This window comes from Amia ocellicauda, chromosome 1 (assembly GCF_036373705.1).
Source record: "Amia ocellicauda isolate fAmiCal2 chromosome 1, fAmiCal2.hap1, whole genome shotgun sequence".
Lineage (NCBI taxonomy): Eukaryota > Metazoa > Chordata > Actinopteri > Amiiformes > Amiidae > Amia > Amia ocellicauda.
Genome location: NC_089850.1, coordinates 58,320,222 through 58,338,663, shown reverse-complemented (window position 1 = coordinate 58,338,663; position 18,442 = coordinate 58,320,222). Strand labels below are relative to the sequence as shown.

Genomic DNA, 18,442 nt, shown 5'->3' with positions numbered 1-18,442 from the left:
AGTGACATCCACCTGTGCACAGCAAGAGTGATTTTACCCTGCTAAACCACTCAGGCTAACACACTGACTAACACTGAGTAACTGAACACACTGCGGCCCGGCACTGTGACACCGAGCCACTGAACACACTGCGGCCCAACAGAGTAATGCTTAGCTGCTGCACCCCCAGCCCTGTTACATAGCTACTGAAGTGCCTGATGCCCTGATCTCTAACTACAGTCTGCAGGAGGTGTTTATGATGTGGTAATCTGTCATAAATCAGGGCAGCCAGTCACCAGGACCGGGAAGTTGTGATAGTGTAGCCCAGTAACGCTGAACAAAGTCCACTTGTTTTCCTGTCATGTGACCAGGTCAAGTCAGGCTATAGATCTGCTCCTCTGCCTTCTCTGGCCTCCCTCAGGTTTTGTGTCTCTGTGTTACCCTCTCTCACTCTCTCTCGGTCTCTGTCTGTCTCTCGAATTCCCCGTCCTGTCCTCTCGCACTCTCGCCCTCCGTCCCGATCCCTCGCACTCTCGTCTCCCCGCGATTCCCCTCTCTCTTTCTCTGGCTGCTGCTCCTTCTCAAATCCCCCCTCAATCTCCCGATCAATCTCTACCTTTCTCTCTCCCTCTCCCCTTCTCTTTCCCTCAGTCTTTCTATCTCTGATATTCTTTCTCTGCCCCCATCACCCTCTCTCCCCCCCTCTCTAATTCTCTCAGTCTTTCTCTTGATTTCACTCCTGCTCTGTCTGCCTCTCTCTCTCTCTCTCTCTTTGTTTGAAGACAGCCTTCAATTTCCTGAACAGTGCTTTTCAAAGCAGAGGGGGTTGGGGGGGTGATGATGCCAGAGGCACAGTGACAGCTGGAATGTATAACTGATCTTAGCCTTGCAGGGCAGAGACACTGCGAGGAGCTCATGGTGGGATCAAATTTCCCCTCAGAATAGAGTGAGAACTGTCTCTCTCTCCCTCTCTCTCTCTACTGCGCACTCACACTTGCATGCACAGACTCCACTTACTGTGGGTCCAACTTAAACGGTCCGCAACGGGTAACGTCTCCAAGTAAACAACTCCTTTTCCTGTCTGTAGGGGTGTTTTTTGTGTGTTTTAAATCTCTCTGTTTTTCTCCCTCTCCCTCCCTCCCTCTGTCAGTGATCTGCAATATACTCCCTCCATCAGGTTACGCACTTCATAAACTCCCCGTCTACTGTTTTCGGCGTCACTTTATAATAACAGGCCGTTCAGTCTGTGTTCTGGCCCCCGGCGTCGGTCCGTCATCGTTTGGTCTTGCGTTTGGGAGGGCCTTGTCGACTGGTCTTCAAAGCCGCCCCCCCTGCAGGGTTTTCCAAGCCACGGTCCTGCGATCGCCGCTCGGAGTCACTCGGGATTCGAAGTGGCGCCTCGTTGTCTTTTTTCTTTTCTTTTGTAACTCTTGAACAGGTTTCGAATTCAGCCGCTTGGTTTGTCAGTGTAACCGCATACCGTGGCGTTACGTGAGCCCGTTGGGGTGACGCCTCTCCCCCTCGAGCGTCCGCCAGCACTCCCGGCTGTAGGTCTGGTCTTGTTTGGGGAGCAGTTTGATTACACTTGTTCGTTCAGGATCTGTGTGGCTCAGTGGCTCAGAGTTGTGCCTGTGATGGTGGTTTGAGGAGGGAGATGGGGAGTGAGAGAAGGAGAGAGAGAGAGAGAGAGAGAGAGAGAGAGAGAGAGAGAGAGAGAGAGAGAGAGAGAGAGAAGGGGGAACGTGGGAACTGCCTGCATGTGATACACACCTCGACACCTCTAATACAGACCGAAGCTGAGCACGGATCCGGCCAGGCAGCTGGAAACTCCTGACTTGATGATAGCCACTAGGCTGACAGGAGAAGAGAGGGAGAGAGAGAGCACAAACAGGAAATTGCTCTGGGGAGATGCACTTTTGGAGATTGCAATTGGTCGCCGGGCCAAAGCCTTGAGTTAATCCAGGCACCGGCCTCGGAGACGGACACGAGGACGGACCCACAGACACTCTCACGGCCCTGCCTGTCTGCTCGGGGTCAACCTGGGGAGCTCGGGAAGGAGTTGCAACATCGTACCAGTATTCCCAGTGGATGTGTCTTTTCATTCCTTTTTCAATTTAAAAGACAGACGGAAGAAAAGCATACGCACTCTGTCAACGTGTACATAATCTGTTGACTTGTGGACATGTGGCCTGTGTCTGGAACTGCAACAGCGTGAGAAGATCCACACAACAGGACGGCGCTGAAGACATCTGATCGCTCTGACCTCAATCCCATCGAACATCTCATTCCTGGACCGAGAAGGCCATGCTGGCCTGGAGCCGAAGAGATGAGAAACTACCCAGAAGACGGAGAAGAACTGATGCCAGGAAGACGGTGTGATTAAGGTTCCCAGGAGCCAGTTGTGTGAGGAGGGCCAAGGCCGGGCTTTGAGAGGCCGTGGCAGGTTCCAGCTCTGTGTGTGTATTGGCCGGATCTGGACAGCAGGGACCTGCCGGCACCACCTCCCCGGCCTTCGGCGGCCAGTCCAGCTCCACGTCCCAGTTCTCACCCTCCAAAACAGGACAGCTCCCCCCGAATAAGTGTGAGGATAATTAACTGGGAAAAACCGACTGGGCAAATGATCTCTCCTCCTTTTCCCTTCCCGTATGCGTTAGTATCGCATTTCGGGACCCGAGGGTGTCCGCACAGCGCCAGATCGGGTCACCGGAGTGTCCTGTGAAGTGTTTGTGTGTTTATATATGCGTTTACTTGTGCCGTTAAAATTGAATTGTGGTAACCAGGGCCGCACACAAGCACGAACAGATGATGTAATAACCTGTGGAACATGGTGACATCAGTTAGGAGCCGGTTCACACTGGAATTCAGCTGTACCCCCCCTCCGCCTTGGCCCTGCAGAAAGAAAGACACAGAAAAGAAAAGAGAAGAGAAAGGAGAGGGAGAAGCAGAAGCCAAAAAGCAAAAGGGAGAGGAAAGAAAAAATAGTTTTCACTCTGTGGAGAGAAGCAGGGAGACAGTGATGTAAAAAAGACAGAGGGAGGGAGTTAGAGGGAGAGAGGGAGGGAGGGAGGGAGGGAGGGAGAGAGAATGGTCTTTGTTAATCCTTGCACATCTGGCTTCTATTAGGATGTGGGGGCCGCTAAAATAATGTTTTTCACCCTACAAGCCTTTCTCTGCTATAAATTACCCACCAGCCACTGTGTCTTCCTGACTGAAGTACTTTCAATGAGCCAGTTTTCATTTCTCAGACACCCCCTCACCTCCCTCTCCCCCCGGCCCTCGTTCCCTCTGTGTCCTCGTCTCTGCTTCTCCCTTCCCCTGGGTTTCTCTCGCTTGCTCTCCTTCTTTCTCTGTTTCGCGTTCTCCCGCTCTTTCTCCCCCCCAAAATCTCCCTCCCTGTATCTCGATCTCCCGTCTCCTGATCTCTCAGTTTCTCCCCCACATTCCTTTCTCTCTCTCCTCTTTCCATCTTTCTCTCTCCTGTCCTCCTCCCTTACATTCTCTTTCTCTCTCTCTCTCCCGATTAGATTTATTCAGGTGGATTCTTCTCTGACAAAGCCATCGCTTCTCATGGCGAATGTAAATATTGCTCAAGATCTCAGGGCTGTGATTCACGATCACGGTGCCAGATCTGGTGATTTTGCAGTCAGGGGCAGGAAAGTACACCGTGAGAACAGGGTGAGCGAGTTTTACACTGTAAGGGAAACCGGACGGTTGACCAAGGCCGACTTTTAGGAGGAACAGGATGAACAATACACCAAGCATGAAACAGATGAAGCTCCAACTCCACAGTGTCTGGTATTACTTGTGTATCTTCGGGTATGTAAATATATATCCTGTGGGGTGCAGTAGTCCTGTGAGGATGTTGGACATGTTTCTATCTCTGTCAGAACTGCCACTTTGCAGCAGGCCGGAGACTCTGGGCTTCGTCAGTGTAATGGGCGTAATGGCGTAACGCACAATTGGAGCTGAAATTGACTGATCCGGTGCAGTGCGGGAGAGACAAGTGGGTTGAGGCCTTGTAAGGGTGGCCAGGGTAGACAGGGGCCCGGGGGGGGGGTGGGGGGGGGTCTCTGTTGCCTCTTCTCCAGGAACACCAATTAGATAAATTGAAGCTGACAGAAGCAGGCAGATGAAAGGAGCGCGGGGCGGCCTTAACGAGAGAGAGTCCGCTCTGCGATGACGGGCGGGACGGGGCGCCGCCACATTTTCCGCAAATTACCCAAGCTGCTGTACAAGGGCACGGGGTTGGGGTGGGGGGGTGGTAGGCTGTCAGGGGCTTGAGGTAGGGAGAGGTAATGTGAGGTCAGTTGACAGATCGGAGCAGCGTGGATAGGAGGTATTTGGTTTTACATCGAGAGTGGCGGGTGTCTGGAACGTTTTGATTTTGGTTTGGTCATGGTGTTTTCTTTCTGTTTTTGATTTCCAACAATGAAAAAGCCCATAGTGTCCACACCACACACAAAGCCGGCTCTTTAAAGACCTAAAAAAAAAAACTCCACATCTCGGGACACTGGCCAGTCTCCTCCGTGCCACACTCTTCAACACCTGGGGCTGCTGTGTCTCGCTGTCTGTGTCTCTATCGATAACTGTCTCTCTCTCCCTCTCTCTCCCTGGCAGTTTAATCTCTCTCTTGCCTGTTTGCCAATCCCTCGGAGCGGCACTATTAGTTTAATAGGCTGGGCTGTTGCCCAAAGCGATGCAGGGTTGTCTGTCTCTCTCTCTCTGTCGGGGAGTTGCGCACTCTGTTTGTTTTTAAGAGTTAAATGTCTGTCTGTCTGTCTGTCAATGGAAAAGTAGCCAGGTGATTGACAGATGATGGCTGCTTTCCTCTCACCCCCACTCTGACTATGAGAGTGGTGCAGATACCATTGTCCGGGTGGCCGAAAACAGAAGACTTGGAGCAGGGGGGTGTCACATTAGTTTCTGTTTCTTTTGTTCCAACAGGGGGCTCCCAATGACTCCTCTAATCTTAATTATTTGCTCAGTCAGGCTTATTTAAGATCCTCACATTTTACTTTTACCACCGATGGCTTCAGACAGGTGGGTTTCAGTGAGGTATCATCCCCCCCGGGACGTTCTGGAGGCTGGAGAAAAGAGTTTGATTCACCCAGTTTAACCATTGAACCAAAGCAGCGAAGGAGCCTGAGAGCTGGCATAGAACGCGTAGCAGGAGACCCTACTGCGGCCCCCCAGCACTGGAGTCTGCACCCACCGAACAGGAGAGTTATTGATCCGATGCAGGAATACCAGACGGGCAGCGCCCGAGTCCGAAGAAGGCTGCGAGAGAGAGAGATGGAGACACTCGCACAGACTGACATTCTCGGGCAGACAGGTCTCCTGCAGTGTGGTCCTGTATGGGAAAGTGGGGGCAGTCAGTTCTCCAGCCAGCAGTTCTCCTTGGGCTGGTGTTTTTTTAATTATGGAGTGGAGGGGGGGGGTTGATAACATATCAAAGCTTGCTGAGTGAGTGAGTGAGTGAGTGTGTGTGTGTGTGGGGGGGGGGTTGTGTGTTGAGGTTGATGGGAGGAGGGATAGGGGGGTGGAAGGTAGGGGCGGCTGCTTTTGTTCACACCCCCCCCCCTCCGGATGCCTTGAAAAGATCACTGAGCGAGCCGATTCGTCACGCCTCCCGGCTCTCATTTCTGATTGGTTCCGGTGAGCGGACTGATGTTCCGCCCACAGCGGGGGGTGGGTCCGCCTCCAGCTTCCTCGCTCTCGCCACACGGCCCCGCCGGTGGACATGCTGCCTGACTCTGCCTGGTTCTGTCCAGCTGGGTCCGTTTCGTTTGCGGTTTGTGCGCGGGGGGCTTTATTACGGCAGTCGTACAAAACCAATGATCTCACTTGCATTAAACCCGTATCAAACTCATATTGCAGGCTGAGTAAGTCACAGCGAGAGGAATCGGAAAACAGCATCTCTGTTTACGAGGCGTGAGGCGAGCTCGGGCGAACCCTCCGGCACAGGTCAGGATGATTTAGGAGAACCTTGTGTGAAGTCCAGCCCGGTACAGCAGACCCATTCTCTCCCACACAGGCCTCTCTGTCTTTGCCTCGTTTCCCCAGGCCTGGAGTGTTCCTGCCCCCCACTCCTGCGAGTTTCCTCTCTCCCTCTCCCTTCCCTCTCTCTCTCTCCGTGATTCTGCCAGGCTTTTGGGTGGTATGTGAAACTAAACAGAGGGCAGGAAAGCGCAGCTCACGCACACACCTCCGCACTGGCACTGGAGCGCAGGGGCCCCGGCACATGCCTCGATCGCTCGTGTGTTTTGTCTCGTGTTGCTCTGGGTGCTGACTGTTCTGGTTAAGGCCTCTGCTAAGAACTGGATCATAACAGCGCAGACGTTACTGACTGAGACGCGGTACAGAGCCGACGCTGTGGGGACTATAGGGCCCAGACTGGAGTGGCGCTGTGTGGACTATAGGGCCCAGACTGGAGAGGCGCTGTGGGGACTATAGGGCCCAGACTGGAGCGGCGCTGTGGGGAATATAGGGCCCAGACTGGAGCGGCGCTGTGGGGAATATAGGGCCCAGACTGGAGCGGCGCTGTGGGGACTGTAGGGCCCAGACTGGAGCGGCGCTGTGGGGACTGTAGGGCCCAGACTGGAGCGGCACTGTGTGGACTATGGGGCCCAGACTGGAGCGGCGCTGTGGGGACTATGGGGCCCAGACTGGAGCGGCGCTGTGGGGACTATAGGGCCCAGACTGGCCGAGACTGGTGTAATGGGAGGTTTCCCTTAGGAAGCCCAATGATGATGCACCTGCAGGGCAGTTCACCCCACGTGTGTCCAGGGCTCTCAGACGGGGCTCCCTCTGTAGAAACACAGGACATGAGAGCGGCCGGAGCCCCCTGCTCGGTGGAGAAAAGCCAAGCCTGAATAGCGAGGCCGGTTTCAGCCAGGCTCTGTGGACAAACCGGGCTGTGGAGACTCTATCACTCTATTCCAGCAGTTCAGTGGGGTGAGCCAGGCGGCCTTGACGAGGGCCAGTTCGAGCCGGTTATGGGCCCCGCCTGTCGCCCGCAAACCCCCCCGCGGCCCCCTTATCGCAGATTCCACTGCCAGTGTCGGTCCAGGGCGCACATCTGGGCCCCATTTCGTCCTTGTTCAATTTGGAGCCGTAAGAGTGGAGGGCAAGAACGCAGCCCCACTGTGCGCACATAGCTTGGCTGCACTTTATTAGAGGAAAGAAGAAAGGAAAAAAAAAAAGACAGAGCAAGTGCCCCCTCTGGCAGTCTTCTCTCCCTCGCTCTCTCTCCCTCTCCTCTCTCTCTCTCTCTCTCTCTCGCCTTAGACATTTATGTTCCTCTTCTTTTTGCCTTTTGGAAGAGTAACCAACGGGTGTTGTTGTTTTAGTGCGGGTGTTGTTTGCAGAGCAGGCGTGTTGTGGAGGGCTGCGGTGCCGAGCGGGGTAATGAGAAACAACTGCAGAGCCATCAGTGTCTGCCGGGGGGACGAGCAGACAGGCAGATGAAAAACAGACCCCCTTCCTTAATCTAACCTTTTCATTTTTTCCCTCTCTCTCTCTCTCTCTCACTTTCTCACTCCCCCACATTTATTTTTATTTTATTTTTCTTTTACGGACATTTCGAAATGGCAGAAGAGATTTTGCCGAACCCCATTCTCCAGCCTGCAACGTCCTTGTATTACACGTGATGCTTCTTTTTTTGGGCCGAGAGAGAGAGAGAGAGAGAGAGAGAGAAGAAAGAGAGGGAAGAAAGAGAGAGAAGAAAGAGAGAGAATTAAAGTCAAATAATGTTTGAAAAGCAACGCTCCCTGCCTGAGGTGCGTGGTGTTACTGTGTGCAATAACAGGCAGCAACCACTGATTTAAAGTGTTTTTTCGAGCCAAACTTACTGTACTGCGCCTGACCCCGTCTGTTTTCAGTTTCTTTTTTTTTGTGGTTAATAAATGAGAAAAAAAACAGATACGGAGATGTTTTCGCGTGTGTATTTCAGATGTGTGCATTACACACATGACTGATGAGGACAGATTCGGGGAAATTCACTCCCGCTCTAGGTAAGCGACTGGCTGAGAGCTTTCCACCGTTTGAAAGGGCATAAACAAGGCTGAGCCAGGCCGCTGTTTCGACAGCAGTTCCCCCCAGATGAATGCCAGGACAGAACTGGAGACTACGGTGAAAGAAAATCCTTCTCCGATACCAAGACCGCTCTCTTTTGCACACCGACGATTCTTAAAGTGGCAGTACAACGGGGCCGACACTCTGGCTCTGCTGATGAGGCCTTTTGGTGGAGAAGGGCCCGGCTTAAGAGCCCGGCCACTTCTGTACCCGAACCATCCTCAGACATTGGCTCCAATGAAAGGGGAGACGAGGTTCATCCCTCCTTTTCTCTCCAGTTTGCCCCTCTCTCTCTCCTCTCCCCCTGTCCCCCTTCTCTGTCCGTCTCCTTGACCCTCCGTCTCTCTCTCCTCTCCACTCTCTCCGTTTTCTCTCGCCTTGTTCCCCTCTCTCTGCCCCTCTCTTCCCCTTCTTCTCTCCTGAAAGTTCACCACAGTAAATCTGCTCAGTCCCGTGGCAGTTTGCCCGAGGGGTTTCTGTGCTCCAGGATGTGTGTAATCACTCCCCATCACTCTTTCTCTGTCCTCTGTGTCTCTGTACTGCGGTTTGAATATGGTATACTGTGGTTAGCGTTTATCAGGGTCCTCACTTCTTTCTCTCTCCTCTCACTCTATCCCCCTCTCCTCTCTCCTCTCGCTCTCACCCCCTCTCTCCTCTCCCTCTGTACTCTCTCTCCCCCTCTCCCCTCTCTCCCCTTATCCCCTTCTCTCTCTCTCTCTCTCTTGCCCTGTAGCTGTGGCGCTATCTGCTTCTATAATGGAGCCCTATATCTTGGCAGGGCTGGGTCTCATTAAACAGGATCAGCCGAGGCAGGTTCAGAGGAATTTTCTCTTTTCTTTTTCTTTTTCTGTCTTTTTCTTCCCCTCCCCTCTACATTTTTTTATTATGTTATAATGAGGGTTTTGCCCTCACCTCGCCAGCGTGATTTACAGCCCCACTCCCCGAGATCAGAGGCTGCGGCCTGTAGCGCCCCAGCCAAGCCTGCAGCCTTTCCTGACAGCCTAGGCCTGGCCGGGGCACCGCGCTCAGGGGGCCGGCAGCTGGGCTCAACATGGACGGAGGTGTGAATTCTCCTGGCTTTAACGAGCAGGAAGGATGGGAGGTGGGGTTACGGCAAGAGTCGGGGGTGCGGGGGGAGCTGTAGAAAATGTCCACGCCGAGCGATGGGACTAGGGCTGGTATTAATAACCATGAATTCAATAAAGGCAAAACCAACGAAAACTAACCGAGTAATACTGGGAGGCTTGGTCCTCGGAAGGGGCCAGACTGTTCCAGAAAGTTCAGAAGTGATGGGTTATTTTGGTCTGTCTCTCAGGCTCAGCCAGGTGGTACTACCTGCAGTACGGTGGTTGGAAGGATCACACTCGTTCTCCACAGTACCACACTACTTCACACGGCATGATGTAGCTCCCTCCAGTAGTCAACACGAAGCACGAGGTCTTGGTTAAAAAACGGGGTTTTATTTCAACAACATATCATGTCAACCCGTGAGAACTGGGTTGACAGAGAGAAAAAAATAAATAAAAGGAAATTATAAATACAATGCATGTATGTATGTCTTGAATACAGTTTGTGCCGTTATAGTTACACACTAGTTAACACAAGCTATGCACATGAAATATATCACAGACAACTGGATACAAAAGAAACATACCTCGTAGGCTGCTTCCTACTTAGGAGGGGCTAAATCTCAAAAGCCTTCTTCCTTGTCTTCTTTACTCGGATAATATACATTTAGATATCTTTATATTCTTAATATTTACTTAGCTCGGAGAGCTCTTGCGATGCTATGTTTTAGCTCTACACTTTAGATGTTGTGCCCCCTTTAATTACGTGCGGAACACAAGGATGGCGCTAATTAGTTCCGCCTCTACGATATCCTATTAATTTTAGGTAGGAACAAAAATAGTCACAAACTTAACTAAAGCTGAGAGGCAGTTACACTCCCACCAAATCACAAGTGATTTCTCAGAACAGCTTGGAGACACACATACTGCATATAAACTGCACATAATATTAATTTCAAAGTACTAACTATTTACTTATTATCTTAACTTAAGAACTAGTTGAAAGAGTGACTAGAGGATGCTGGAGTCTTCAGTCTGCTTCCAACAATGTAACTGTCTTATGGATGGGCCTCTCCAAATGAACAGGTTTAGAGATGCGCTTTCCTCTTCCATCCAGAGTTGAATCGCCGATAAGCAACTTGAGCCTTCTCACTCTTCCGTCCTTTCCTGGGTACACTTCAATAACCTTTGCTAACTTCCACTGGTTTCGTGGTGTAGCATCATCTTGCAAAATGACAATATCATTGACCTTAGCGTTTCTGCGGTCTTTGGTCCACTTCTGTCTCTGTTGGAGATTGAGGAGGTATTCCTTTTTCCACCGTGTCCAAAAGTTGTTGGCTAAGAGTTGAACTCTGCGCCATCTTTTACGGAGGTACAGATCTTCCCTGACGAACTTTCCAGGAGGTGGAGAGATGATCGTGGATTTCATGGTCAGGATGTGATTTGGTGTCAAGGGCTCTGGACAGGATGGATCGTTCAGATGATCAGTGGTCAGAGGTCTGCTATTTACAACCGCCATAACTTCATATAGGAACGTTCGTAGTGAGGAGCAGTCAAGTTGTCTGGCTGACTGTTCTAGAATGGACGTCAAGACACTTCTGATAGTGCAAATTTGTCTTTCCCAGACGCCACCCATATGACTTGAAGCTGGGGTGTTCATGATGAACTCACATCTCAGTTCTTTGAGTTCCTCTTGATCCATCTCCTTTAATGCTTGAATGAACTCACGCCTGGCACCAACAAAGTTTGTCCCTTGATCACACCTTATTTGCCGTACTGTTCCACGAATAGCGATGCATGAACGCAGAGCGTTAATGAAGGCATCTGTGGTCAAGTCGTCGAGCATTTCAATATGCACTGCTCTGGAACACATGCAGGTAAGTAAGAGTCCATAACGCTTTAACTCTTTTCTTCCTTCCTTGATGTGGAATGGCCCGAAGCAGTCCATCCCGCAGTAAGTAAATGGAGGGGTTGTTTCCATTCGATCTTCCGGGAGATTTGCCATCCTTTGTTGTTCTGTGCATCTTCTGAACTTCCTGCACGTTGTGCATTTGTAAATATGGGATGACACTGCCCTGCTGCATCCCAGGATCCATATACCATTGGATCGGATCTCATTTATGGTCATTCCCCGTCCCTGATGGTGCACTCTCTCGTGATAGTGCTTGACGAGTAATGCCGACACGTGACTGTCTCTAGGGAGAACAGCTGGATGCTTCACATGTGGATGAAGAGCAGCATGAGTTAAGCGGCCTCCGACTCTGAGGATACCTTGGTCATCCAGGAATGGACCCAACTTGTGTAACTTGTTGGCCTTGTCTTTGATTTGTGAGTTCTTATGACACTGGATGCCCTGTATTTCTTGAGAGAGGGTTGCTTGTTGGACCATCTTGATTATGCTGAGCTCTGCATCTCTCCTTTCCTCTAAACTGGTGCTTTCCCAGGACCTTGGCCTGAGGCCTTTCGCTTCCCTTGCACGCCGCTTTAGTCTGGCTATAGCTTTCACCATTCTTGACCAGTCAGAGAACTTTCGTAGACAATCTAACAGTGACCTTATTTCCTTTGCCAGGGTGTCATGAGCCTGGGCCTTCTTGATCTCTGGATCACTACTTGCAATCTCTCCCACCTTGACTACTTCGCTGGTCAGCTCTTTCTGCCAAAGAAAGCTTGGACCCGTGAACCAGTTGGAAGCTACAAGTTGTTTTGCTGCAAGACCTCTTGAGGCATGATCTGCTGGATTCTCTTCGGAAGCCACATACCTCCATTGCGCAGACTCCGTACTTTGCTTGATGCGTTCCACACGGTTTGCCACGAACACATGAAATCTCCTGGCCTCGTTACTGATGTATCCGAGGACAACCTTTGAATCGGTCCAGAAGAATTCTTGTAGGCAATCTATCTCCAGTTCCCTTTTGAGCATGTCACTGGTGCGGACGGCTACGACTGCTGCTGACAGCTCAAGTCTTGGTATGGTGGTAACCTTAGCAGGGGCTACTCTTGACTTCCCCATTACCAAAGAGCATTGGACTTCACCTGATGCACTGACTGCTCTGAGGTACGAACACTCGCCATAACCTGACACGCTGGCATCAGAGAAATGATGGAGCTCGTAGCTCTGAACCTTAAAGTTTAATGGAATGTAGCATCTCTGAATCTTTACACCAGCCAGGTTTTGCAGGTCTTGGAGCCAAAACTCCCACAGGGGTCGAAGATCATCAGGTAAGATGTCATCCCAACTGAGCTTGTTATGACACATCTGCTGCAGAATCTGTTTTCCCACCAGGATGAACGGTGCCACAAATCCGAGTGGATCGTATACTGAAGCGACAGTGGATAAAACTCCTCTTCGGGTAAGTGGATTTTCTTTCACAATCACTCTGAACTGGAACTCGTCAGAAGCCACGCACCACTGTATGCCAAGTGCTCTTTCCACGTGTAGCTCTCCCAGGGCCATGTCCAGGTCTTGGGCGGCTTTTGCACATTCTTCTTTGGGGATTGAGGCTAGGACTTTCTTGCTGTTGGAAATGAACTTGTGCAGCCTGAGTTTGCCTTTGTTGCAGAGCTCTCTTGCCTCCTTCACTAACTGAATAGCTTGGCTTTCAGACGCTAAGCTTGACAAGCCGTCATCAACGTAAAAGTTCTTCTGAATGAACTTGATGGTGGCTTCACTGAAGTGTCCGTGTCCTTCGGCTGCGAGGTGCTTGAGTCCATAGTTAGCGCAGCCAGGTGATGAAGCAGCGCCAAACAAGTGGACCTTCATCCGGTAGATGGATGGTTTGGCTTCAAGATTTCCATTCTCCCACCACAGGAATCTTAGGTAATCTTGGTCTTCTGCTTTAACGTGGAACTGGTGGAACATGCGTTCAATGTCACACATGATTGCCACTGGACCTTTCCGGAAACGACACAGAACTCCCACCAAGGTGTTTGTCAGCTCTGGACCGGTCAGGAGATGGTCGTTTAAGGATGTCTCTTGAAATCTCGCCGAACAATCGAAGACAACACGTATCTTCCCAGGCTTTTGGGGATGATACACCCCATGGTGTGGGATGTACCATGCTGGAGCTTTATTGAGGTCTTCTTCTGGGACCCTTTCTGCATCTCCACGTGTTATGATCTCATCCATGAAGGTCTTGTAGTCTTTGTAGTACTGTTTGTTTCTTTTCAGCTTCCGTTCTAGGCATCTGAGACGGTGGATGGCGCACACCATGTTATCTGGTAAGTTGGGTCTTTCATTCTTGAATGGCAGTGGCATCTCATAATGACCATTGTCCTTGAGCCTGATGCCTCTTTCCATCTTTGACAGGAATCGGAGATCCTCTTGAGAGATGTGACTGTCCTCCAAAGACCTTTCGACAAAGTCCGATTCCAGCACCTTGATGACATCTGCAGGTGAGACTACCTCTTTGACTTGAGTTCTACAGACATAGTGAACTTCGCTTGTGAGGTTTGAAGAGGACTGAAGACCAGGCATCACTTGCCTCACGATGACCTGGTGACTTATTCCAATTTCATCTCCATAGTCAAGACATGGGTTGCCATAGCCAACTACGCTCCAGCCCAGGTCTGTTCTCTGAGCAAAGGGCTGATTTTCTTTACCAGGCACCACTTGCCTTGGGACAAGAGCTTGAGGACAGTTGTAGCCGATTAGCAGGCCCACGTCGCAGCTTTGTTGAGGAGCAATCTCGTCTGCGACGTGTTCCAGATGAGGCCATGCCTTTGCAGTCTCTGGTGTGGGAATATGATCTCTGTTTGCAGGGATGAATTCTCTTGAGTAGGTCACTGGCAGAGGAATTATCTTGTCTGAGTAGAATCCTCTCACTTGTAGTCCAGTCAGTTTCCGACAGGACACAACTGTGTTTCTTGAAGCCATTGTGGAGAGCTTTAGCTGAACTGGTTCCTTCTTTGTGTGAAGAGTCTTTGCCGTTTCTTCCAGGATGAATGTCGTGTCGCTCTGTGTATCGAGGAGTGCATACACAAGAACTTCACGATCTGGCTCACTTGTGACTGACAACCACAATGGAATGACTGTGGATGTATGAGTGTCTTTAACATTCTGTAAAACTCTGTTGGATGTTGACTCACGTGATGATCTTGCTGCCCTATCTTGTGGCCGCTCTATTTTCCTTTCCCTTGACTTGCCACTGTTCCCTGCTCCACTAAGCCGTGTTGACATCCTTTCTTCTTTGGTGCGATTATCATGGAGGCAAGCTGGATGTCTTTTTTCACACATATCGCAGATCTCTCTGTTTTCACAGTCCTTCGAGCGATGGCCAAACTTCAGACAGCCGAAACACAATTTCTTCTCTTGAACAAACTTGACTCGCTCTGAAATAGTCTCATCCATAAATTTGCGACACTTGTGTAGACTGTGACCTGCCTTCTCACAGAAGACACAGCTTGTGGTAACAGCTTTCTCGTCTGAGTTGGTTGCCAATACCTTTGCTCCATGACCTCTTGTCTTTGAAACCTTGATCTTCTCATTTTCACTTGGTTTTAGAGCGTGGAGGGACGTTATTGGGTTACAGGCGATTTTGGCTTCACGTGTGAGAAACTTGACGAACTGGCTAAAGCTTGGGAACGTGTGACTTTGTTCTTCCACTTCTATCACCTTCCTATTCCATCTTGAGGTCAGCCAGTCTGGAAGTTTAGAGAGTATTTTCTGATTTTCGTTGCAGTCGTTGAGTACTTCAAGACCTCTGATCTGAGACATGGCCGCCTCACAGCTGCGAAGGAAGTCAGCGAGTTCTTGAAGTTCCACACTCCCCTTAGAGTTTATTTTGGGCCACGTATCAAGCTTATCTCTGAAGGCCTTGGCGATAAGGAATGGATTGCCGTATCTCTCTTCTAGGATGGTCCACGCTGCACAATAAGCTGACTCTGTGCCTAGCAAGAAGTAGCTTTCAATGGCCTTTTTGGCTGGTCCACCCACATACTTTCGCAGATAGTATATTTTCTCTTCAGCTGGTATGTTTTTCCTGTCAATAAGTGTCTGAAAGGAGACTTTCCAGTCATTAAATCTGAGTGGGTCGCCGTTGAACGTTGTTGGTTCAGGTACGGGAAGACGACTCGCACTGATGGACTCTGCGAATGCTCTAACAAGAGCTGCAGTATTGTCTTCTTGTTTTGGTTGTGTCAGAGAGTGAGGTGGGGAGCGATGCTGCAATAGGCTACTTTCATGCTTGACTTCCTCATTCTCCTTCGGAGGGACACATTGATGGAGCAGCCCAAATATTTCTTCATCTGAGCATTCACTTTGTTCATATACTTGCTGTCTCGCCTTAGCAGCCTCTAGCTTCTTGATTGTCTCCAATCTTTCTAGTTCTCTGCGCTTGGCTTCCAGCACCCTTTGTCTTTCTGCATTTTCTGCCTCTTGATTAGCTCGTAAATTGGCTGCTTCAGTTTCGAGTCTTTCAAGTTCTTTGATATGACGTTCTTGCTCTAGCAGTACTTTTAAAGTGGCTTCATTGGCAGCAACTTCAGCAGCAGCATCTCGTCTTGCAGAAGACTGGCTTGAACGGGATGTTATTCTTGAGTTAGTTTGAGAATGAGCAGACGACTTGGTGCGGTGAGAGTTGACGCTTACTTTGTCTGAGGCTGCAGCTTCAATTACAGACTCTATTGATTTCACTCTTTGTTCTTCACCCCCTCTTGTGTCTAGAAGAGCCTTTGCAGTCTGGATGATTGTTCTTGTTACTGCTTCGCAGGTGTCTGCTCTGCGACGTGTGTCTTGGTCGGGAATGTCAATGTGCCTTAAATCTTCATAAACAACGTTCAGATTATCTGAGGCATTGCTTATCTTAGTGATGTGGTCACGCAGCAGGTTGTTTGAGCATTGTCCACTCAGCGCTTGTTTGGCATCCTTAGCGATAGCTTTCCACTTCTCGTAGCTCACACTGAAACGGTGTGCAAATCTTCTTACTTGCTGATCGTGCAGTTCTTGGCCCTTTTCCGTAAACCTGCGGACCCTTTGGCTTCTATGTGGCTCTTGTGAGGAAGTGTGGTTATCTCCTGTGCCTTCAGCAGCTTGTGGTTGCATGTCTGCGCAGTGCTGCTGCGCGTCTTCACCTGCACCCTCTTTGTCACTCTCAAAGAAAAGCTCAAACTCTGACATTTTGCTTTAGTTTGGTTTAAATCTAAACTTGTTTTTTAGTTGAGTAAATTACCTTGTTCACAATAATCTAAGTTATGTTTAACTTAGCTTAAGCTCAATTGAGTAGTTGTTTTTAATCTCTGATATGTGAATAGTCAGCCTTTAATTACTTGCAGCTACTGACACTACTTTGGAGAAAAATTACTCTCTGCAGCTAAATTAACTTGCTTTTTCCAAAATAGAAACTGTACTAACTGTACTCAAAGACTAGTAACACTCACTTTGTGATCTATGGAGCTATGGTCTTCTTGCCTGATAACTTGTTATAGTTATATATGGCCTTATTTAAATCTTAAATTACCACAAATGAAATTAAACAAACCAAAAATATTAACTCTTAGTTAAACTTGTACATATACCACATTAAGTAATAACCATTCACTTTTAAGTCTAAATATGACCAATTCTGCCTTACTCTCGGTACTAATAGTTCTTAATATTTACATCCTACTCATCAGTAGACACAATATCAACACAGTAGCAATATCAATCCACTTCAATTTGAGAAAAGGTAAGTAAACAAAACATTAACTAATGGGAAATGCAAAGAAATGTCTCATTCTCTTGCCCAGAACGCTTAATGTCTCTGAATTACAGCTTAATTTGCGTTATGAAACCTGATTCTTCCGTGGGCACTGCCTCTTCTCGCGCTGTCATGTGCGGATGTCTCGGCCCGACCACGACTCGCGCTCTCCGATGCCGTCTGTGAAGGCGCGCGCTGCGATGGAGATGTCTCAGCCCAGCCACGACTCGCGCTCTCCGATGCCGTCTTCCTCGCCTCCTCATGCGGAGCAGACGAGTTCTCACTGTAGCTCCCTCCAGTAGTCAACACGAAGCACGAGGTCTTGGTTAAAAAACGGGGTTTTATTTCAACAACATATCATGTCAACCCGTGAGAACTGGGTTGACAGAGAGAAAAAAATAAATAAAAGGAAATTATAAATACAATGCATGTATGTATGTCTTGAATACAGTTTGTGCCGTTATAGTTACACACTAGTTAACACAAGCTATGCACATGAAATATATCACAGACAACTGGATACAAAAGAAACATACCTCGTAGGCTGCTTCCTACTTAGGAGGGGCTAAATCTCAAAAGCCTTCTTCCTTGTCTTCTTTACTCGGATAATATACATTTAGATATCTTTATATTCTTAATATTTACTTAGCTCGGAGAGCTCTTGCGATGCTATGTTTTAGCTCTACACTTTAGATGTTGTGCCCCCTTTAATTACGTGCGGAACACAAGGATGGCGCTAATTAGTTCCGCCTCTACGATATCCTATTAATTTTAGGTAGGAACAAAAATAGTCACAAACTTAACTAAAGCTGAGAGGCAGTTACAGCATGAGATCATACCAAAAACCATTCGCCCCATCGTGCTCGTTTGGTGTCCATTAATAACTAAGTGATCAAGGATCCTATCCAGTCTGTTTTTGAATGTTCCCAAATTGTCTCTTCAGCCACATCGCTGGGGAGTTTGTTCAGATTGTGACGCCTCTCTGTGTGAAGAAGTGTCTCCTGTTTTCCGTTTTGAATGTCTTGAAGCCCAATTTCCATTTGTGTCCCCGGGTGCGTGTGTCCCTGCTGATCTGGAAAAGCTCCTCTGGTTTGATGTGGTCGATGCCCTTCATGATTTTGAAGACTTCTTCAAAAGACTACCACTATTATTAAAGTTATTTAAAAGACATTCCTCTCTGGGGCAACTGCCAGCTTTATATAAACACTCACATACAACATTGTACCTTCTACAGAACATTTAAAAGGTAAACAAACATCAGTATATGTATATATTTTAAAGGGATCTATTGCTCTATCTCTTGCGTCATATTGCGTTGTGGTCCGTTTTCCTTTTTCTGTTGCCGTACATGTCTGTGCTGTCTGACTCTGGACAGCTGCCGTGTGAAAGTCCGCCCCTCAGAGCTCATCGACATCTTCATCATTGCACCGACACGCACGTCTCAGAAGTGTCTCCAAGCACGCCAGCCCAGAGTCTCGGTGTCCCAGGTTCAGGCCCGAAGCAGGGGACGCCCCAAGTGTGTGGGCGGGTGGGCTGTGGTGCCAGGGCTGTGTTTGGACAGTCACGGTGCACTCTCGAGCCCAGGAGCCAGGGAAAACCTGATCCCTGGGCGGCCCCTGGGTCACAGCTTTATTTCTCTCCCCCCGC

At 49.3% G+C, this 18,442-nt stretch overlaps 1 long non-coding RNA gene across 1 annotated transcript; it reads right to left on the bottom strand.

Annotated features, from left to right (window-relative positions):
• Positions 1-9,490: 9,490 nt before the first annotated feature.
• LOC136754775 (uncharacterized) lies at positions 9,491-17,612 on the bottom strand. The gene is made up of 2 exons (XR_010817593.1): positions 17,332-17,612; positions 9,491-17,171 (listed from the first exon to the last, which is right to left on the bottom strand). It is a non-coding gene; the product is annotated as an uncharacterized LOC136754775 (long non-coding RNA).
• Between the last annotated feature and the right edge of the window lie 830 nt (positions 17,613-18,442).